General features: G+C 44.3%; 1 long non-coding RNA gene across 1 annotated transcript in view; it reads right to left on the reverse strand.

Moving 5' to 3' along the window:
- Positions 1 to 299: 299 nt before the first annotated feature.
- Positions 300 to 23410, reverse strand: part of LOC137658138 (uncharacterized) — a 28893-nt gene continuing 5782 nt past the window's right edge. Inside the window, exons 2-3 of the long non-coding RNA XR_011047257.1 lie at positions 10396 to 10513; positions 300 to 1970 (exon numbers count right to left, since the gene is read on the reverse strand). This is a non-coding gene — a long non-coding RNA (uncharacterized lncRNA). The remainder of the gene's footprint in view (positions 1971 to 10395; positions 10514 to 23410) is intronic.

The following is a 23410-nucleotide window of genomic DNA, read 5'->3' on the forward strand; positions in this document are numbered from 1 at the left end:
GAATGGCGAGCGATTGTGACGCAGTTCCGGTAGGCCCTGCTGCTTCCTCTGGTGCCTTAGATGACCGCGGAGGTAGCAGCAGTAGGGGACTCAGCAGTATGAAGCTTCATCTGTGGTGGAAATGTGGGAGGTTGGGCTGTGGCACCCTAGCAGTACCAGCTGAACTCAGCTGAGTCCCTGGTTAGGCTGGAGGAACATAGAGAGTAGAGGTCCCCTTTTTTGTTTTGTTCTTGTTGATGTCGGCTACCCCCCAAAATTGGGGGAAGTGCCTTTGGTATATGTATGTATGTATGTACTTGGTTCTCCCTTGGTTCAACTGAAATTTATAAGATACAGTAATCTAGTAAGCTGAACACTTTTCATTATTGCAAGTGGGAAGGTAATAAGATGGTTATTTTGAAACATTAAGCCCAAATCAATTAGTATGTTTTTACTTTATTATATTTATGATACTAATACTTATTAAAAAAGAGTTGATTATATATAGGATATTCTCCAACTCTACAATCCCCAAGTTAAAAAGATATGATTGAACAACTTTTAAGATGTTTCTGATCAGAGAACCAAGTTTTTTTGTTTGGTAGCTATCTGAAGCAAATCTGCTTACACATTTTAAGATAACATAGGCCTAGATTCAATGTTCAATGCTAATTGCTAATTATCATAGTGAAGTTTCAAAAGATAGAGATGAAAAAGTATACACAAAGATGAAGTTATTTTCACAGTTGTAGGTTATATTCACATAAAATCATTATACTTTCATATACAGACTAGAATGAATGTGAATCAATTGCTAAAATAGTAATGGTAATTTTCCTTCCGTCACAAATTTAGATAACTTGTTTACAGTACTTTAGACTATACTAAAAAGGTACAATTTAGAAGTATAGGCCTACTAGAGGAAACTGACATTTGATTTGACATCTCGTTAATGAAAAATTGACAAAATGAGCTGTAAAATTCTAAGGAAAAGGTCCTTCCTCCTTTACATTTGGTGATTTTAATTGGTTTTTAAAATTAAATTTCCTCATTTTCAAAAATTTACAATAATACAACTATAAAACCAATCCACTTACCATTACATATAATTTTGGGCAAATTATCTTTAGTAATAGGAATCAATTAAGAGTTGGTCTATTCTTATTCACCAAATAGTTTTAGGCAACGTAACGAATCATTACACATGTTTAATATCAAATAAAAATAGGAAATTGAAAACTGAACTTTATAATTTGAACGTCAAAAAAGCTCATACTGTAAATGTTGATCAGGACCTATTTTTCAAGTTAAATTTAAGGAACTTAAAATTTAATGGAAAAAAATACCATCGTGTTTTTTTTCTAAAGGAAAGATGTATATAATTAAAAATTAAACTAAAATTAGCTTTATATGGACTGACTTTGTGAAGATTAAGTGCGAATAAACTGTTTGCTAAAAGACCGAGTAAAAGTTAGTAGCTTTAACAACTGAATTCATGTCTTCCAGAAATAGACACTGATAAACTTGAATAATCTGGTAATAATGTTGTTGTAAAAATAAAAAATAAATATTTTTTCTTAATACTGTAACTTGACTTGTTTTTTTTTTTCATCTTCAGTAAGTGATTGCTATTGAATGGTGTGACCACTGTAACACACAAACCCCTTAAAATCTCTATAACTTTGGTCAACTGACCATTTCTAGATATTTGTAGCATTGTAATGCTATTCTAACACCTCAGAAAAATTTTATAATAGATTGGCCACTGCAGCTGAGACTATCCGGTGCCTCTTTTAAAATCGGAAATAAATCAGAATAATAATAATCTGCATCGGAAACTGGATTTTTTTTTTCAGTAGTAAATCCCAGATTACTATGTGCTCATCTTCATCTTGATGTCATGAAGAATGTCTCATGTCACATGATGAACAGCTGACGTGCAGTTTATTTTTCTTGTTTGAGCTGGTGAGGCTACTTCTGATGATTCTGGTCTGAAAAATAAATAAAAGATGTTAATTACACAGATATATCAGTCTCATTCAAATATTTTACTGTGCACTAAAACATCAAGACTACACTTTTGATAAAATATTCTGCATGAAAAACTATAAAATATATAAAATATTCTAAGGTAATAAATACTAAACAGTATCAATAATTACAACTAAGTATTTCTTGTTAAGTAGAAAAGTATTACCTCCTAAATCTTAACGAGGAAATACTTCACTACAATAATCGAATGACTACCCTCAGATAATCCACTGACTCACAGTAGCTCCCCTGATAGATACATTTTCTTCAGATTATTATTATTATTACTAGCCAAGCTACAACTCTAGTTGGAAAAGCAAGATGCTTTAAGCCCAAGAGCTCCAACAGGGAAAAATAGCCTAGTGAGGAAAGGAAATAAGGAAATAAATAAATGATGAGAATAAATTAACAATAAATCATTCTAAAAACAGTGCCAACGTCAAAATAGGTATGTCCTATATAAACTATTAACAACGTCAAAAACAGATATGTCATATATAAACAATAAAAAGACTCATGTCAGCCTGGTCAAAATAAAAACATTTGCTCCAACTTTGAACTTTTGAAGTTCTACTGATTCAACTACCCGATTTGGAAGATCAGTAAGACAATTCCTTGAATAAAACATTCTACCTTACATCACAGAGGAAACCTTGTCAAACATGCACTATACTCATGACATTTAAAAAAAGGGTATAATTTCTACTATAAGCAAAAATATAATTTACTGAAAGTCAGTTTCTGGAGAATACTATTTATTAAACAAGAGTAAAGTGCTGTGCAAAATGACAAATTTAGAAATTTTGTATTTTTCCTGACTATACAAACCTGGAGCTCTTAACAGCGGAGATATAATGCAATAGCTGAAACGAGCCATTAAGATTTTTGCAAGGTGTAACCACCCACTGCTAGACGGCGGAGGGGGAGCGGGAGTAGACCAACCGGGTTGGTTGGTCTACTCACACCTGCACTAGTAACCGACTGTCACTTTGTAATTGTGGCAGGACTTCTGGGGGAAGGTGATGGCGGGACCAGTATGCGTAAAGAGCTCCAAGTTTGTATAGTTAGGAAAAATGTAAATTATTTCCATTTTCATTTGTTCTGGCACTATATACAAACCCTCATGCTCTTTACAGTAGAGACTCAATCCACGGTGGGTGGAAATCCAAAACCCAACTGGCTGGTGACTGACCCGGGGTGCTACAAGCCATATAGGGACAGCCTGACACCTCGTTAGCTCCTGAGAGTTAACCACCTGGGCAATTCAGGCTAGGTGTAAGAATTTAGCATTATGACTTAACCAGATAAGCATTAAATTGAAGGTAAACTCCACACTTAACCTAGACATTATCTGACTCCACCTTGCTTGGAGACCGGGGACATAAATATATGTACATATATCAGGTTACACAAGAGACAGTGGTACCCACCTGCAGGTAGAGGTCAGCTTGCAGAGTACCTCCGATGCTGAAACCACAAGAGAAGGGAGAATGAAATAAGAAGTGGCCAACCACTCACACATTCATTCTAGTCTTGCTTGCGGGTAATGTCTGCCCTCAACCAACTGCTACTTGTCTTACAAGGGAGCCGAGGTGTTATCGACCACATTTTGCGCAGCTACCACAGGTCCTAAGGTAAAAGTATCTAGATTCCTGTGGGTTATGCCTTACATGTAGTGGGCAGTGAATGTGGTTTGCCATTTCCACACACCCACTTACAGTACCTGGTGACGTCCCCGACGTCGTGAGCTCGAGGTCGATGGTCGGAAGAGAGGAGCCTGGTTGTATGGCTAGCTCAATCACATGCATAATACCAGAAGAGATCGAGTTCTTCAATATCTTTCTTTTGACACTTTCTGTGCTCACAAAGAGCCTGCTGATCTGAGGGCGAGCTCTGGAGGTTCTTTAAAAGGTATTTCCTCATTGCCCTTATAGGGCAGAGTAATAGCTGATCTAGGTCATCTGTTACAGAACAGACTCAATCCGGAAGGGACCGAATCTACGATCTGTTACAGCCAGATTTTGAGTCTTTGCCCCAAACTCAGGGACGAAACAGTGTCACCTGCCTCCATCCTCCTGAATGAGCGACACTGTTGGACAGACCCTGTAGCTCGCCGACTCTCTTTGCGGAGGCCAGGAATACCAGGAGAACCATCTTCAGGGTCAGGTCAGGGTCTGATGACTGACTGAACGTTTTGAAAGTTACTCCTTTCAGAGAATGTAGTACGTGAACTATATTCCAAGATGTAAGTCCGACTTTTGTCTAAGGGTAAATGGACTCAAAACTTCGTATGAGGAGAGACCATTCTTTCGAGGAGGAAATGTAAACTCTGTTCGATTCAAAGTCAAGGCATATGGCTGAGCAGTAGCCCTTCACTACCGAGACTGAGTACAGTTTTTCCCTCTCTGAGGTACAATGTAAATTTCGCTATCCCCAACGATAGTGGCACTGAGGGGAGCGATAACAACGACAAAAGACGAACCACTTCGCTTGGTATACGGTGTTAGATGACTCATGAAGGTCTCCTGGCTTCCTCCTTACAAGCAGTTGCGAAAAGCATCGTGCTGTTGTGAGATGCTGGAGAACCTCCTGGTGTAATATCATGGTGAGGATATGACTGGGTGAAAGACCTTCACATGCGGTGGTCTGAGCAGATCGGAAAGTAGAGGGAGCTCCCTCGGTGCCTCTGTAAGCAGATGCAGAAGGTATGGCATCATTCTGCATATTGCCATAACAGAGCTATTCGGGTCATTGAGAGGTTTTGCTATGCCATTACCTTATTCAGAAACCTCCTTACAGGCTGATAGGGCTACTGAGTTGTCTTTTGTCCATCTCAAGAGTCTTACAGCTGGATGGCAAAGGGGCTGTGAAAAGTAGGCTACCTCCTTGATTGTTTATGTACACAATACCGTGGTGTTGTCACTTGCCCCGCACCACGGAATAGCCTGAACGGAGATGATGGAATTGCTTGCAGACTAGGAATGCTGCCATCATTTCCAGGTTTTATGTTGCATTGTCGCTCGGACTTGGCCAGAGGGCGTTTGGTGCAACAGGTAAGCCCTGCTCCCTTTCTTCTGAGGCATTTGTAAATAGCATCAATTCCAGGGGAGGAGAGAGAAGGTATACTCTCCTGAGCGGATTGGTGTCAGACAGCCAACGGCTCAAGTATCTCCTTTACTCTGACCCTATCGAAACCATGATGTTGGAAGGGTCTAACTGCTGAGACCAAGAGGTCTTCAGCGCAGGCGGCTATTGGGTACCAGTTTCTCCGAGGAGGCCCAGTGCTCCAGAAGCCTTTGCCCCTACTAAACTGGCAGAGCGGCCTGCGACAAAAAACAGGCCCGCTGCTCGTTTCATCCTCTCTATTCTTTCTTTGAACGGAAAGACTTTGCCTAGTCTCGTATCGATCTTCATTCCTAGATATACCAGTTCTCCCTGGTGAGATGCGTACGCTCTATGCGAGCCAGCATTCTCCCGTCCACTACCAAAGTAGAGCGAACAGGTAGAGTGGGGGTATCTCCCAAAGCAGCGATCACCAGCGAGCGCGACTGCTGAACCACCTAATGGCAAGGTGAATGTTGCGACGTGAGTGTCGGCGAGCACCTGTACAGGGGTGCAAGTTTAGGGTAGTGGGCATCTTTGCTGTCTTGCTGATAGAACGTAATGTGGTGGCGAGTGAGTGCGTGCTACCGAGGTGATGTGCACCTGTGGTGAATGCAATGACAAACCATGACTTGTGGGCGAGTAGGCTCCTACAAACTCGCTATGAGGTTGGTGAGTGACCTAAATCGCGTACAGAACTCCGTCAGGCAGATGAGCTTACCCACCCACCCAACTAATGCTCCGTAAATGGGTGGGCAATGCTGCACAAGACTCCCCCGCGAGACTTGGGTTTGTGCTCACACACGCCAAAGTGGTATGGCCCAAAGCACTCTTATATGACCCACCTCCTGCAGAGAGAGAGAGAGAGAGAATGAATTACTGGGAACTGGGATGGGCTCTGGGCTAGCACAGTCAGCACAGCCCCGGGATTGGGTCTGTTGCTCCACCCAGAAGGATTGGCAAGTTCCATTGAGAGGAACAAAGAACCTTGACTCTGGAGCAAAAGACCAACTCTGATCGATTGGCCTGAGGGGACGAGAGTAAACATTTCAAGTCGATTGCTGTCGTATCATGCAATGAGTTGTAAGCAACTGTTCTGTAGGGGGGTGGTGAATTCTGTCTTCCAACTACCTTTAATCCAAGGGGAATTGGTTGTGTAACTATGCCTCCAGATTGGTAACACCAGATTAGCCAGTACTCTCTAGAGGAAAACGGTATTGCAGAGAATCCTCTAGTGATGGCTGTCAAGCAAGAGAGCGAGTGATTGCACACAACTATTTCTAAAAAGCAAGATTGAGAAGTCTCTCTTCAACCCATTGAAAGTTTGCACTGCTTTCCTAAGACTGCGGGTGCGATCCTCCGAAGGAAAGATCTTCGCTTATGCTGTATCTACCAACATTCCCAGATCATCTCTCCATCCTCTGCTTGGGCTTGAGACTGGACTTCTGAAATTTATAACAATCCCCAGACTATGACAATAGGCAAGAAGTCACTCTGCTGAAGAAGTTGTCCTTGTAAAGGACAATATCAGTCATTTGCCAAGGTAATCTATCTCATAATACGAATACAATTGGCACGTGCCAGTCTCTCTACAGAGACACTAAGGGACAATATCATGAACTCCATGTTGATTGGAAGGGGAGAAGTGCTAGATCCTTCAAAAAAGTAAAACCTCCACTGATAGATTGATTGATTGATTGAAAGTTTTCTGGCATCCTGACATCTAAGGTCATTGACGCCGATACCATTTACTGTATATGAAAATTAAAAGAGAATTCGATTAAAACCATAAAAATTAAGAAGTTATTAAAATAGTTAAATAGTTTTCAGAAGACCTGCTTCTGAAATAAATCTAAAAATTCCGCTCGCATAGTAAGACACATCATGTCCAAGAATCTTGGCAAGGATAAACCTGCCATCCTCACCTCGAGCCTCAAACAGATATCTATTTCTTAAGTTAGTAAAATTAGGGCATTCGGTCAACAAATGCCTCACTGTTAAAGGTAATAAGCAGTCCTCGCAATACGGTTGGTGTTGGCCCTTCAGCAGAAACTCGTGTGTCAACCGTGTGTGACCAATACGGAGACGACAAAGAGTCGTCTCCCATTTTCGGGGAATCATGTTATACCTCCAAGGTGATATGATATTTGTTACTTCCCTCATTTTATTGCCGTCTTGACTGTCCCAGTGCTGTTGCCATTTATCACAAACCAATTTCTTGATGTAAGGTAGGAGATCGTTACATGGAATGGGATACCTCCTTGGTAGCAACTCGGATGCCGCATTCTTCGCCAGTAAATCTGCCTTCTCATTCCCAGACACACCTACATGTGCTGGAACCCAACAAAATCGAACAGTTATACCTTTCCGTCCAATAATAAAAAGCCATTCTAAAATCTTTAAAACTAGAGGGTTACTAGAATTAAAAACTTCTAAAGCTTGAAGAACACTCCTTGCATCACTAAAAATTGTAAAATTACCCTCCTTTTCCAAAGCTATTTTCTCAATAGCGGTTAATATGCCATACAGTTCGGCAGTAAATATGGAAGCTGTTAGAGGAAGTGCACCTCTACAATTAAAATCATTACTATGTACTCCAAATCCAACGCCAGCATCAGATTTGGAGCCATCAGTATATATAAAAGTCGATCCCCTATGTTCATGGGGTCATGGGTCAAGATCCTCCACGATACGCTTGCTCTTAGAAGAGACAGTTCTGACTAGGGAAGTGCCAGTCAACAGGTCTTCCCTCCCTTCACAGGGTTCCTTTATGCCTCACCTAAGGTTTTATCCCTAAAATTAGAGCTACCCTAGACAAAGGATGACTCCCATCTCTAGGTTCAATGCTTCTGCTGGAATAGAACCTTGGTTGGAGGATATAGGCCCTGTGGTCTCTATTGACCAATTTTTTTCATTAAAGAGACAGTACTGTATGTTATATTTTTGCCGTTTTTCACTTCTTGACTCCATGGCTCCAGTTCAAGATTTGGGTGAACTATTCCCTGTACAGTTGAAGGGCTCGTGCTACCTGGTAAGAAGGACCCTTGGACTGACTCAATACCATGGTCTGGAGAATGAATACAGGAGAAGGTGGCCACTAAGGAATCATAGCGTGGAGAACGATCACCTCCTTGCAGCAACCGACAATTTTGTGAAGTCCTTCTCCTTGACCTATTCTCCTCTGAGGGTTCTGCTTTGATCAAAGCATGCATGTACCTTTGGCTATGTGATGGCGAATGCTTGCACGTTGGTAGGTCACGAACAGGTGAGCGAGCAATCTAGATTGTAGGGGCATTCCGTAACCAGAGCCTAACCCCTAGTGTGAGTGTGCGACCGTGTACAGGATGATGTACTTTCTTGTACCAAAAAATGTGGCAAGTGATCATGTGCAGATTAATGAAAAAAAACTAAATAAGCGTGACGAGTTGTGCCTGTCCAAAATGGGGAACGCACCGAGTGCTCAGTCTCCTACAAGTGCATTATAATAAAAGAGGACAGGACACAGGAGAATGTACTTCAACACAAGGCTGTGCGTGACCAGGAGAGGATGTCTCCGTCAAGGTGCGAGCAAACAGGTTCATCTAATGAACATCTGATGCGCAATGGGGAGCGTGTAGCAAGGGATGAGAACAAGTGCGTAGGAGCATGCACAGGCGATGGGTTGGGTGCATGTGATCAAGGGTGTGCGGGCAATTGGCACTGCAGAAAAGGCGAGCGCATAAATAGGTAAACATAACTGGAAAGCGTATATAGGTGAACGCAATGGGTGAATGCATTCAGTGGCTGCTCTCTGTCCAAGGTGTGCAGGCTAACACATGAGGGCAAGCAAAGAGAAGGATGAGAATGCGAGGTTTCACACAGTGCTCCAAAGAATCTGATGATGTGATGGCCCTTGTTTTACTTGCAATCAAGCATCTATCACTTCACCTCTGCAAAGTGTGCAGGGATCATAAAAGGAAAAAGAAAAAAAAAAAAAAAAAGTGGAGTGGAGTGCAAGGCTGATTAAATCAGACTAGTTAGAGAAGGCATTCAAGGTTGTTGCTTTTTCTTTCTTGAAATGGTAGTCAGTGTTTCCATGGTCTGAGTCACTGGGAATACAAACAAGGAAATGCAGGTCTGAATTAGGAATTTCCTCTGCCTATGTGGCAGGTGAGGAAGATACCGGACTGTAAGTACCCAGAACTTGCAGCAATTTAGGCTCTGAGGGGATGCCCTACAAGCCCATGGAAGGCTGGTCTTCTTATGGCCATTTCTTTAGCATTGTTGTCAACTTAAGTTGGAGGATCATAACTCGGCAAAGAGCAGGGAATAGCTGCCTCTCCTGGGTAACCAGTTACCACTGTTTCTCTCATAGCTTTCCAATGAGGGAGATCAGAATTACCAACTTACTTGTCACCACTCCTAGAAGGGTTGAAAGTTCACGCACCAGAGGAAGAGAGAACGTCCGAAGATTTCCTCAACTTCTAGGATGACCCAAAGGTGAATGGTTTTGTTTTGGCTTCTTTTTTCTTCTTGCTATACATCACTCAATGTGCTGACGGACAATCCTTACATTCACTGCAAGGGGAAGACTGCAAACAGTCATGCCCTATGTCAGAGGCATAAAAAAGAATGAGGATCTACATGGCTCCTGCTCATGAAGGCGAGACCAAGCTTACATGCGTACGCCCCGGCAGCTTTAGTCAAAGTGGCTTCTTGGTATGCTGGAGAGGGGGCAGGGCCTCCCCATCACTCACCAGTAACTACTAACACCTCATTACACATCTTAAGAGCCTAGCTCCAGCCTAGTTGAAAACATACTTCTATTAATGGATGATTATTTGCGTAGGAACATGCGTAGGAACATACATTGGACATCCAACACTATCCTAATCTATTGGCAATCGAATCCCATCTTGATTCATTAGGAATGTAACACTATTTTAGTCTTCTAACAAGAGCACTTTAAACCTCGAAGCCCTTCATTCAGTGAAATCTACAATTAGTCCAACTAACTTTTGTCAATGCAGTACAGAATGAAGAAAATCCTACTGTAATTTACTTACAAGAAAGTTGTTCCATAATTAATAATGAATATAATTATAATTTCAATTAAATCTTACTCAATCCATAAACTTGACTATCCTAATGCAATCCAATGACAATTTATAATCATAATCCAAAACGGTGTTTATAAAATTTTGATTTACTTGAAAAGTTAATTTGATCTCCATATACTGACGAGCAAACTTTATTTTACAATTTCATTCAAATCTAACAAACAATTCTCTTTATTAATCTTACCTTCAACATTCTCAATAATGCAGTTAGCTGGTTTTTGTCCATTCGATGCTTCCACAGAAGAGCAGCAAAATTAGAACCTTTAAACTTTGTCTCCCATTGCACATTGCTCAAGATGCACCTGCAATAGAAGAAAAAAACATGTGAAAATGTTTAAAAATTTCCCATTTTGTATAATCACAACAACTAAAAATGACGCTCTATTATAATTATCTAAAATGGAGTTTTTATGATAAAATGTTATTTTGATAATAAAATAAATTTTTGAATATACTTACCCGGTGATTATATAGCTGCAACTCTGTTGCCCGACAGACAACTCTACGGTAAAAACTCGCCAGCGATCGCTACACAGGTTGCGGGTGTGCCCAACAGCGCCATCTGTCGTCCAGATACCCAGTACTCAATGTAAACAAAGACTCAATTTTCTCCTCGTCCCACTGCGTCTCTATTGGGGAGGAAGGGAGGGTCCTTTAATTTATAATCACCGGGTAAGTATATTCAAAAATTTATTTTATTATCAAAATAACATTTTTCAATATTTAACTTAGCCGGTGATTATATAGCTGATTCACACCCAGGGGGGTGGGTAGAGACCAGCAATATATGTTTACACTTTTATGAGCTAAGAGTTTTTATTTCATTTTTAGAAGTTATCAAAATAACAAAAACAAAATAAATAGGTACCTGGTAAGGAAGTCGACTTGAACAATTACTCTGCCTTTTAAGTACGTCTTCCTTACGGAGCCTCGCGATCCTCTTAGGATGCTGATCGACCCCTAGGATCTGAAGTATCAAGGGTTGCAACCCATACAACAGGACCTCATCAAAACCCCTAATCTAGGCGCTCTCAAGAAATGACTTTGACCACCCGCCAAATCAACCAGGATGCGAAAGGCTTCTTAGCCTTCCGGACAACCCAGAAAACAACAATAAAAACATTTCAAGAGAAAGATTAAAAGGGTATGGAATTAGGGAATTGTAGTGGTTGAGCCCTCACCCACTACTGCACTCGCTGCTACGAATGGTCCCAGTGTGTAGCAGTTCTTGTAAAGAGACTGGACATCTTTCAAGTAAAATGACGCGAACACTGACTTGCTTCTCCAATAGGTTGCGTCCATTATACTTTGCAGAGATATATTTTGCTTAAAGGCCACGGAAGTTGTTACAGCTCTAACTTCGTGCGTCTTCACCTTAAGCAAAGTTCGGTCTTCCTCACTCAGATGTGAATGAGCTTCTCGTATTAACAATCTGATAAAGTCTGACCAAGCATTCTTTGACAAAGGCAAGGATGGTTTCTTAACTGAACACCATAAAGCTTCAGATTGGCCTTGTAAAGGTTTAGTACGCTTTAAATAGAACTTAAGAGCTCTAACAGGGCATAAGACTCTTTCTAGTTCATTGCCTAAGATCTCCGATAAGCTGGGGATATCGAAAGATTTAGGCCAAGGCCGAGAAGGCAGCTCATTTTTGGCTAGAAAACCAAGTTGTAGCGAACAAGTGGCTTTTTCTGACGAAAATCCTATGTTCTTGCTGAAGGCATGAATCTCACCGACTCTTTTAGCCGAGGCTAAGCATACCAGGAAACGTGTCTTAAGAGTGAGATCTTTCAGGGAGGCTGATTGTAACGGCTCCAACCTGTCTGACATGAGGAATCTTAGTACCACGTCTAAATTCCATCCAGGGGTAGCCAAACGACGCTCCTTGGAGGTCTCAAAAGACTTAGGGAGGTCTTGCAGATCTTTATGTTTGGAAAGATCTAAGCCTCTATGCCGGAAGACCGATGCCAACATGCTTCTGTAGCCCTTGATAGTGGGAGCTGAAAGGGATCGTCCTTTTCTCAGGTATAAGAGAAAAACAGCTATTTGAGCTACAGAGGTACTGGTCGAGGATACAGAAACTGACTTGCACCAGTCTCGGAAGACTTCCCACTTCGATTGGTAGACTCTAATGGAAGAAGCTCTCCTTGCTCTAGCAATCGCACTGGCTGCTTCCTTCGAAAAGCCTCTAGCTCTCGAGAGTCTTTCGATAGTCTGAATGCAGTCAGACGAAGAGCGTGGAGGCTTTGGAGTACCTTCTTTACGTGTGGCTGACGTAGAAGGTCTACCCTTAGAGGAAGACTACTGGGAACGTCTACTAACCATCGAAGTATCTCGGTGAACCATTCTCTCGCGGGCCAGAGGGAAGCAACTAACGTCAACCTTGTCCCTTCGTGAGAGGCGAACTTCTGCAGTACCTTGTTGACAATCTTGAACGGTGGGAATGCGTAGAGATCCAGATGTGACCAATCTAGGAGGAAAGCATCTATATGTATTGCTGCTGGGTCCGGGACTGGAGAGCAATAGATTGGAAGCCTCTTGGTCAGCGAGGTTGCAAAGAGATCTATGGATGGTTTTACCCCAAGTGGCCCAAAGTCTCTTGCACACATCCTTGTGGAGGGTCCATTCGGTTGGAATTACTTGCCCTTTCCGACTGAGACAATCTGCTATGACGTTCAAGTCGCCTTGGATGAACCTCGTTACTAGGGAGATGTCTTGACCTTTTGACCAGATGAGCAGGTCCCTTGCGATCTCGTACAACGTCAGTGAGTGGGTACCTCCTTGTTTGGAGATGTACGCCAAGGCCGTGGTGATGTCCGAGTTAACTTCCACCACTTTGTCCTTTTTCCAGTGAAAAGCTAGATGGTATTGAAGAGGACGGAGGTGTAGTCTTCCTAGTGACACAAATTGTTCCACGGATGACAGCGTCCCTACCAGACTCATCCACAGCCTGACTGAGCAGCGTTCCTTCTTCAGCATCTTCTGGATGGATAGCAGGGCTTGATCTATTCTGGGGGCTGATCGTCTTGATGTTCAGCAACGTCCTCATCAGAGGGTTCCTCATCCGAAAACTGATGAGGAAACGGCAACGGAGTGGGCAACGTCTGGCTCGCTGAGTCCGGTCGCACTGGTGGATGCGTGACGGAGCCGGACGCAACATCATGGAACTGCTGCACAGTCTGTGAACTGTCAACAACCATGGGTGCGCGAGGAAGCACAGTGTCAACCCGAGACTGTCTAGACCGTCTGGGTTGTGCAGTCAACACCCTACCGGGTTGCTGAGGTTGACGCACTGCGTCAAAACAAGTCACCTCTGCTGGTTGTTGAACGTCCTGAACGTCAACAACCACCTCCGAGCGTCGCTTAACGTCAACGTGCGGCTGGCAACCCACACTGGGTCGCATCGGTGGAGGAACCACCTCAACTGGCAGACGCGAGTAGGTTACCTCAGCGTCAACAGGGCGCACAACCGACCGGTTGGAAGGTTGTTGGCCAGAAGGTTCGGTAGCAACCTTCTCCGCATTAAAGTCCTCTATCAAGGACGCAAGCTTGGACTGCATGTCTTGCAGCAAAGCCCATTTAGGGTCTACGGGAGCAGGTGTGGCAACAGACGGGGTTAGCGACTGAGGCGGTACCGCTTACCATCCCTGAAAGCCTTGTTATGCATGACATAATTGTACAGCAAAACTTCAAAGGCTCGAAAACAGCTGTGAAGTTGACCTGTAAACAACTTGGAGCGTCTCCTGGCCAGGCGCCAGGGAGAGTCTACGAGAATTGAGAAGTCTATCTGGGCAGAGGCATGAACTCCCAAGCCGAGAACTTCTCTCGTGTCATATCAGACTCTCGCTCTATAAACCAGTTTAAAAGAAGGGAAAGCAAAGGCTGTATCCCCCAAACTCCTCCTGGTGAAAAACCAGTCGCCTAGCCAACGTAAAGCTCTCTAGGAGAGCGAGAGAGCACTAGCTTAAAAACAACGGCTTCGAAGTAGCTAGGCCTAGTGTAAGCTCTGACGTTTAGGCGAACGAGGAGCAGCAGTTACAAAAAGATCCGGACAAAGATCCTTAAAAAATCAGCATGATTTAATTAAAGTCCATAGGAGGCTAAGCAGCTTTAGGCTCCTCTCCATCTGACAGAGTCCTCAAGGGAATATCAGTAGGAGGGGGAACAGCAACTTCCTCATCTACAGGAACCTTGTCCGATAAAAGCTGAGTCTCAAGCAAGGGAGAGACCTACCGTGGTGGCAATGCTTTACAAGCAGAGTCCACACTCACTGGTGCATTAGTAGCGGACCAGAACGCAACGTCATGTAACTGCTTGACAGTCTGTGAACTGTCAACAACTGAACTGTCAACCACAACAGGTGCGTGAGGACGCACAGCGTCCACTCGAGACTGCTTTGACTGCCTAGACTGAGCAGTCAAAACAACTCTAGAATGCGGAGGTTGACGCACAGCGTCAAAACAAGTCAACTCCGATTGTTAGTGAACGTCTTGAACATCAACAGGAGCATCAGCAAGTGGCCTAACGTCCTAATGCGGCTGAAAAACCACGAGACCGCATCGAGTGTGGTTCTAAACAACCTGACTGACGTGACTAAGCTACGCCAACGTCAACAGTAAGCACAAAGGAACGTTAGGTTGGCTGAAAGCCAGGATATCGATGAGATAAACGGCTAGACTCAACGGACTAATCGGCAGAATAGTCTTCCATAAGGGAGGCAAGTATATACTGCATGTCTTGCCATACAACCCATTAAGGATCAACGGAAATGGTTGTGGTAAGAAACGAGGGTAACGTCTGTGACCGCAACACTTAGCCAACAAAAAAAGACTCTCGGAGTCTGTGTTACGCTTTTGTTAGGCGGCGAGCAGTTATCCGATGACTGCATAGGGTCAGAGCTGTCCTAATGGTTGTAACCAGGACGCTGGACCTGTCCTGAAAGGACTGACTTTCGCTTAAGGGCTTCGAAACCTTGTGACAGGTTTCTTATGCGAAAAGCCTTCGGATGACGAGGAGAAACAACGTCTCTCTCGTCTTATGGTAGGGGAGATCTTGGTAAGATACACCCGATACCATAGAGGGAAAACGTCTGTTCGTTGATCAAGGCCTCTCGAACCCATAAGTCGTTTGACATTACTTCTCCCCTGGGCTTGGGAGCATGCAAGAGGTCCCGGACTAGGTGAACGACAGGCACGAACAGACGAACCCTCGGACGCAACACTGTAACACTTTGCGCATATCACTTTATCACTTCGATTTTCTGTTTTGCACTTATTTCACTGAAATCGAAACTTTTACTGATTTCTACCTGAAACACGCAATTCTACCCTTCATTAAAAGGTAGTAATTGCGAAATCAGTCGTATAATGCAAGCTCATAATACCAGCAAAAAACAGAAAACATATTTTAAGATAAAAAGAAAAATCAGTGGCTGGGAAAGAGACTAAACATTAGTTCATATAACTACGTTTTCAATCTCTCACCGCACATAGCCTGGGGACGAGAATAAAAAACTAAAAAAAGTTTTATCCTTCCTCCCCGTACAGCGACTAGGGACGAGAGTAACTCGAGAACAACGTTACCCGCTTGAACGGAACGTTTTCTCTCCTCTCTCTCCCTCCGTCTCTATCTCTCTCTCTCTTTCTCTCTTGATTTCGCACCTAAGAGAAGAGCCCAATTATATATCCTCAAAAAAACATGTTATTTGACTAAAGGAAAAAACTGAAAGGTTTTTCAAATAAAAAGTTCCTTTAAAATAGAATTTAAAACATTTAAGCTAAGAAAGAATGAACAAAACGTCAGAATCGATTTACTCTTACTGCAAAGTGAAACCGTGATACACTCTCTATCGTAACGATAGAGCGCATGTTGAACGTCCTGAACGTCAACAACTGCGTAGCATAAATAAACTAAACGTTAGTTCATCTTTGAAAACAGTACAAAGACTATCAAAGAAATTCTTTCATAAAATATTACATTTAAAAAGTTTTAAATCCTTAGCTCTTTAAAAGCTAATTACGATATAAAGGGCTCAACGTTGATTAACTTCGGTTTCCAAGTTAGGACCGCCTACTCTCAGGAAAGGTCTATATAAACAAAACATTAAAATTATTTTTACATGTTTATAATAAATGGAAAGTTAATCAAAGAGGCCTAATAAAGGCGGAGAGATATAAAATATATAGAGGAAAATCTATAACGTGATAAGATAATTACTAAAAGCCTAAACACACTTCCGTCTAAGGGAAGGGTCGGCCATTTAAAAGTGAAAGAAAGTCCATACTCCCTTTGTCACCATAATTGATTCTATCCAAAACGAGTTCAAGATTTAAGATGAAGATAAAACACCTGCATAGCGAAAGCTCAAAACTAGAATAAAGTACTTCACCAATTAGTTGTGAAAAAAAACTCCAGTTTAGCAACAGCGAGTAAGTACGTCTTGTCGATAGCTCGACAGAGAGAAAATTGAGTCTTTGTTTACATTGAGTACTGGGTATCTGGACGACAGATGGTGCTGTTGGGCACACCCGCAACCTGTGTAGCGATCGCTGGCGAGTTTTTACCGTAGAGTTGTCTGTCGGGCAACAGAGTTGCAGCTATATAATCACCGGCTAAGTTAAATATTGAAAAACAAAGTTTTATGAATACTTACCTGGCAGTTATATATATATAGCTGAGTCTCCGACTGCGGCAGAATTTAATCGAAAATCGCGGCAACCGCCTTGTGGTGGTTGTGTGGTTAGATGGTTAACAACCCTTACAGGGTGGTACTTGAAACATTCCCGTTTTCTGTTCCTCAGATTATCTTTGCCCGACCTGTCTCCTGAGGGGAGGTGGGTGGGCTTTAAAATATATATATAACTGCCAGGTAAGTATTCATAAAACTTTGTTTTATCATAAAAACTACATTTTTATGAATAGAACTTACCTGGCAGTTATATATATATATAGCTGATTCACACATTTGGAGGAGGGAAACAGACAGAAAAACATAGTTGGGGAAACATCAAAAGAGTTGTAGGAGAACAAACCCCTTGATTCCTTACCTGCTAAGGTAGCTGACTTCAAAGGTAACTGCCTCTAGAGTCGCTTTCCCTTAGGAGTGTTCAGCCAGGAGTAGACCTGCTACGCTGCAAACAACTCAATCGAGTCTGTCAAAGGGGTAGGACCAACAACTTGACTAGACTTCAGAAACTACCTTCCCATATAATAAAAACCTGCAACCTTAATAAGCTAACCACCTAACCTTACAGAAATAGATATAAACTATCTATCTGGACTGAGGGAACCGTACCACAAGACGAGGACCTCAGACAACCATAAAAAACACAAACCCATATACAAGTACATAAAATAAGGTTGAGTGGGGGTAGTAACTCCTTTGCCTAATACAGAAGCCGCAGCTACGTATGGGCCCAAGGTATAACACTTGTCATAGTCCACTCTTACCTCTCTGAGGTAATGAGAAGCGAAGACAGAGTTGCTCCTCCAGAACATTGCGTCCATGATCCGCCTAACTGACATATTTTTCCGGTATGCCAGCGAAGCAGCAATGGCCCTTACTTCGTGAGCCCGTACTTTTAACAGGGCAAAGTTTTCTTCCTCACAAAAGAGGTGGGCTTCCCTAATAGGTTCCCTCAGGAAAAAGGACAAAGCATTCTTTGACAGGGGTTTTTGAGGATCCTTCACCGAACACCATAAGGAGTTAGAAGCACCCCTCACGCTCTTAGTGTGGGCCAAATAAGCCTTGAGAGCCCTAACTGGGCAGAGGAGGCTTTCCTGTTCCTGACCCACTAGATTCGTGAGGTTAGGGACTTCAAAAGTCCTGGGCCAGGGTTTCGAAGGGTTCTCATTCTTGGCGAGAAAGTCGAACCTCAAGGCACAAACCGCTCCATTTAGGGTGAAGCCTACACGCTTCTTGATTGCCTGGACCTCGCTGATCCTCCTGGCAGTCGCTAGAGACAAAAGGAAGAGGGTTTTCTTAGTCACATCTCGCAGAGAAGCTTGCGAGATAGGCTCAAACTTCCTGGAGCACAAAAACTTGAGCACCACATCCAGGTTCCAAGAAGGGGGTCTTAAGTGCACCTGCTTCGTTGTCTTAAAAGACCTAATGAGGTCCTGCAAGTCCTTATTCTGAGATAATTCTAAGCCTCTATGCCTAAAGACAGTTGAGAGCATGCTCCTGTATCCTCTAATGGTAGACACAGCCAGCTTAGCATCCTGCCTGAGGTACAAAAAAAAGTCTGCAATCTAGCTCAGAGAGGTAGAGGACGAGGAAACCTTGCGCCTCCTGCACCAAGCTCTAAAGGTCTCCCACTTTGACTGGTAGACTCTTTGAGAAGAGATACTCCTTCCCTGGCAATAGCTTTCGCCGCTTGTGCAGAAAAGCTTCGAGATCTAACAAGCTTCTCGACAGTCTGAAGGCAGTCAGATTGAGAGCGAGGGGGTTTTGGTGAAATCTCTCGAAGTGGGGTTGTCTGAGAAGATCTGGACCTGCCGGGAGTCTTCTTGGAAAGTCCATCAGCAACCCTACCACTTCGGTGAACCATTCCCTCGCAGGCCAGAATGGAGCCACTAGGATCATTTGTCCCGAATCGAGGAGAGCGAATTTCCTGACAACCAGATTGATGATCTTGAACGGGGGAAAGGCATACATGTCCAGCCCCGTCCAATCCATCAAGAAGGCGTCCACTGCAACAGCTTCCTCGTCCGGGACTAGGGAGCAGTAGTTGGGGATCCTCTTGTTTAGACCGGAGGCGAAAAGGTCTATTACAGGTCTGCCCCACAACTTCCAGAGGCTCCGACAGACATGCGGGTTGAGAGTCCACTCTGTGGGAAGGACTTGTCCCCTCCTGCTGAGCATGTCTGCCAGGATGTTTCTCTGCCATTGAACAAACCTTGTCAACAGCTAGGTCTCGTTCTTGTTCGCCCAAAGGAGAAGCTCTCTCGCAGTTGAGAACAGAGAGAGGGAGTGAGTTCCCCCTTGCTTCTTTATGTACGCGAGAGCTGTGGTGTTGTCGGAATTGACCTCCACAGTCTTTCCTGAAACCGAGGTTTTGAAGGCCTTGAGCCCTAACAAAATGGCCATCAATTCCTTCCTGTTGATATGCCAACTGATCTGACTCCCTTCCCAAATACCTGAGACCTCTTTGTTCCCTAGTGTTGCTCCCCAGCCTGACTCGGACGCGTCTGAGAATAACACTAGGTCGGGGTTCTTCTTGAACAAGGAGATCCCTTTTCCCAACAGAGCTGGGTCCAGCCACCACATTAAAAGATCCTTGATCTCTGTCGGAATGGGAAAAGAAAAAGTGTCCTCCTGGATCTTTCTGTTCCAAACCTTTGCGAGGAAGTGTTGCAGAGGCCTTAGGTGCAGTCTCCCCAAAGGGACAAACTGTTCCAGGGAGGATAGAGTTCCCAGCAGACTCATCCACTCCTTCGCTGAGCATTCCTGCTTCCTCAAAAAGTCTTTGACTTTGTCCAGGCACCTGGTCTGCCTCTCCTGGGAGGGAGAAGCCTGAAAAAGAACTGAATTCAGAACTATCCCCAAATAGAGAATAGTCTGATTCGGCTCGGTCTGAGACTTCCCCCAGTTGACGACGAGTCCCAGGTCCTGAGTCATTGTATAGGTCTTCATTAGGTCCTCCAGACATTTCTCTTTCGACTGTGACCGGATCAGCCAGTCGTCTAGATAGAAGGAGACCCTTATCCCCTCCTGGTGTAACCAGCCTGCCACATTCGCCATTAGTCTGGTGAAAACTTGGGGAGCTGTGATGAGACCGAAGCAAAGTGCCCTGAACTGGAAGCACTTGCCCTGGAACACAAACCTCAGATATCTCCTCGAAGACGGATGAATGGGGACGTGAAAATAAGCGTCCTGCAGGTCGAGAGAAACCATCCAGTCTCCTGGACGAACTGCAGCCAGCACTGACTGAGTCGTCTCCATGGAGAACTTTGTTTTCTCCACGAAGGCGTTCAGAGAGCTGACATCTAGGACTGGTCTCCATCCACCCGAGTTCTTGGGAACCAGAAACAGGTGATTGTAAAAGCCTGGGGAGGCGAGGTCTTGAACCGGCTCTATTGCTCCCTTGACCAACATCTGGTCGACTAGCTCCAGAAGAGCCTCTCGTTTCCCCGCTTCGGTGTACTGAGCCACTAAGGCTAGGGGAGAGTCTGAGAGAGGTGGTTTCTTTAAAAAGGGGATCTTGTAACCTTCCTTGACGACTGAGAGGGACCAGGTGTCCGCCCCTCTCCTTTTCCAAGACTGCCAAAAACGAGACAGTCTTGCCCCTACTGGTGTCTGGAGGACTTCCATCTCATTTTTTGGACCGGGGCCCTGACTCTTGTCTTCTCCCCCTAAAATCCGCTCTCGAGGAGATCCTGCCCCGAAAGGGCTGTTGAAACTTCCTCTCCTCCTTCTTCAGAGGAGCAGGAGCAACAGGTAAGGTCTTTCTAGCCGACCGAGACAAAAGGTCCTGAGTAGCCTTCTGTGCCAGAGAAAGGGAGATATCTCTGACCAGAGCTTCAGGAAAAAGATGACGTGAGAAAGGGGCGTAAAGTAGCTCCGACTTCTGGGCAACAGTCACAGATCTAGAGGTGAAGGAGCACAAAAGGGTCCTCTTCTTTAAGACCCCTGCTGAGAAAAGGGAAGCCAATTCATTCGCTCCATCCCTTAGAGCTTTGTCCATGCAGGACATGATACTCGTCAGGTCCTTCGTGTCCTCCAGGAGTTCAGACTTCCTGGCCAGAGTCCCAAGAGACCAGTCCAGGAAGCTGAAAACCTCGAAAACCCTGAAAATTCCCTTGATGAGGTGATCAAGCTCCGACATGGACCACATCACCTTGGCAGAGTTTAAAGCATGCCTTCTTGCCGAGTCCACAAGAGACGAGAAGTCACCTTGGGAGGAGGCAGGCACTCCTAACCCCAAAGGTTCCCCTGTCTCATACCACATACCGGCCTTGGAAGCGAGCCGAGACGGTGGAAAAGAAAAGGTGGTCTTGACAGCTTGTCTCCGTTCCTTCATCCAATCATCCCCTTTAGCGAGAGCTTTCCTGGCCGAAATTGAAAGTTTCATTTTGATGAAGGCCGAAGACTTAGTAGCTTTCTTCCTGGTAAATTGAGACTAAGGAGAACGAGGGGCCGAAGGTTGAAATTCCTCCCCATAAAGTTCCAAAAGAGAGCGAGAAAGAACTTTGTAATCACTAGAAGAGTCGGCAGGTTTTTCTTCCTCTTCCGAAATATCTTTGAGGTACTGCTCAAGGATAACATCCCGAAGAGTTGGGCTGCAAGCAGTCTGGCAGCGAGAGCTGTTTGAATCCTGGCGCCGAACGCCGCTAGCATCCAGTCGGCGAGAAGCGGTATCGTCACGATGACGAGAAGCGGTATCGTCACGATGACGAGAAGCAGTATCATCACGATGACGAGAAACGAAAGTGTCCTGAAGATGCAGGCTGCCTTCGCCTTGAAAATGCAGACTGCTTTCCACCTGTTTCCTAAGAAACGAGGCAGTAATGTCCTGGCGTTTCGAAAGAGAAACGGAATCGTCACGGCGCCGAGAACGAGAGGCAGTATCGTCCTGGCGCCGGGAGAGGGGGGAAGGCAATTCCTGGCAGCGTGCCGATGAAGAGGGTGTGCGTTGTCGTACGGCCGACGAAGTGCGCAGAGGTTTCTTGGGAGAGATACTAAAATCTCTCTTAGAAGAAGATCTCTTAACAGGCAAAGAGACGTCCTTACGTCTGACGGACTGAGAAGGGTGGCTGAAAGCTTCAACTAACGATGAAAGTTGTTCCTGCATAACACCCATGAAAGCTTTAGCAACCTCCGCTGGCTCTCGCGGTGCCGAAGACGGCAGTTGTCGTACGGCTTGACTGGGAGCGCTGGCAGAAGAAGTAGGGAGTCTAGCAGGATTAACTGGGCTAAGGACTCTCTGTTTCGCCCTTTTAACAGGAACATCAAAATCGTCTTCCGAAGGATCAGGGTCTCGGCTACTCGAACCAGGAGAGGGAGAGCGAGACTGCACGTCCCGGTTCCACCCTCTCTTCATAGGTCTTGATTCGTAACGCCAATTACGTCTGGGAGAACGATCAGGCGAAGACAACGTATCCGACACGCCTTTCCTACGGCGGTCAAGAGCAGCCTGGGAGATCGCAACAAGACTGTCTGAGGCGACGACTGACCGAGGATAAGCACCTCTCACCCCCTTTCGGCTTTCGACGTACCTTCTCCCTTGGTCCTGGGAGCTTGGTAGGGGTATGACAGATTCGATCAGTCGCCACCTCCACTGCACTTTCACAAGCACTAATTTCACCTACACCCTCACCTTTAAAGGCCTCCAACTGTGCTTTAATGGCCTCCAATTCAGCAGCTAATTTAGCATACCCAGGGTCATCCGTAGGCACAGATCCTGTAGAAGGGGCAGGAGTCACTACATTTGGGGAAGGAATAACTTCCAAAGGGGTTACAAGCAAACGGTCAATAGATAAATCTAAGCTAGGCTCACTAGCAGACTTTGACTTTGATTTAGCTCTTCTAACTATCAATCTCAAGTTTGCGCACATAGCACTTCATAGCTAACCAATTATCATCACTTAAAACCTCGCATTCCTTGCACTTATTATCTAAAGCACATTCAAAACCCCTGCAACCCATACAGATAGTGTGAGGGTCAACCGAAACTTTCGGCAACCTCACCTTGCAAATATCATTCGCACAAATACGATAATGAATTTTCTCACTCATGATAAAGGAAAAAAAAAGACAAAAAAAAAAAAAAAAAAAGACAACACGATAGCCAAATCCCAACACATTGTACTTCACCAAAAGTCCAAAAAGGCGATGAAGGGAAAGCGATCCGAAAAAACTCTGAAAGGCGGACCAATGATGTTGTCGATCCGGCCGGCAGAGATAATCTGAGGAACAGAAAACGGGAATGATTCCAAGTACCACCCTGTAAGGGTTGTTAACCATCTAACCACACAACCACCACAAGGCGGTTGCCGCGATTTTCGATTAAATTCTGCCGCAGTCGGAGACTCAGCTATACTGTATATATATAACTGCCAGGTAAGTTCTATTCATAAATTCAACTATACCAGATGACCTGGGTACACCGGGGAGAGGCAATAATTAGATGCTGGGAGCAATGTACCATATCATTACTAGCTAAGCTACAACCCTAGTTGGAAAAGCAGAATGCTATAAG

The sequence above is a fragment of the Palaemon carinicauda genome, chromosome 19 (assembly GCF_036898095.1).
Source record: "Palaemon carinicauda isolate YSFRI2023 chromosome 19, ASM3689809v2, whole genome shotgun sequence".
Lineage (NCBI taxonomy): Eukaryota > Metazoa > Arthropoda > Malacostraca > Decapoda > Palaemonidae > Palaemon > Palaemon carinicauda.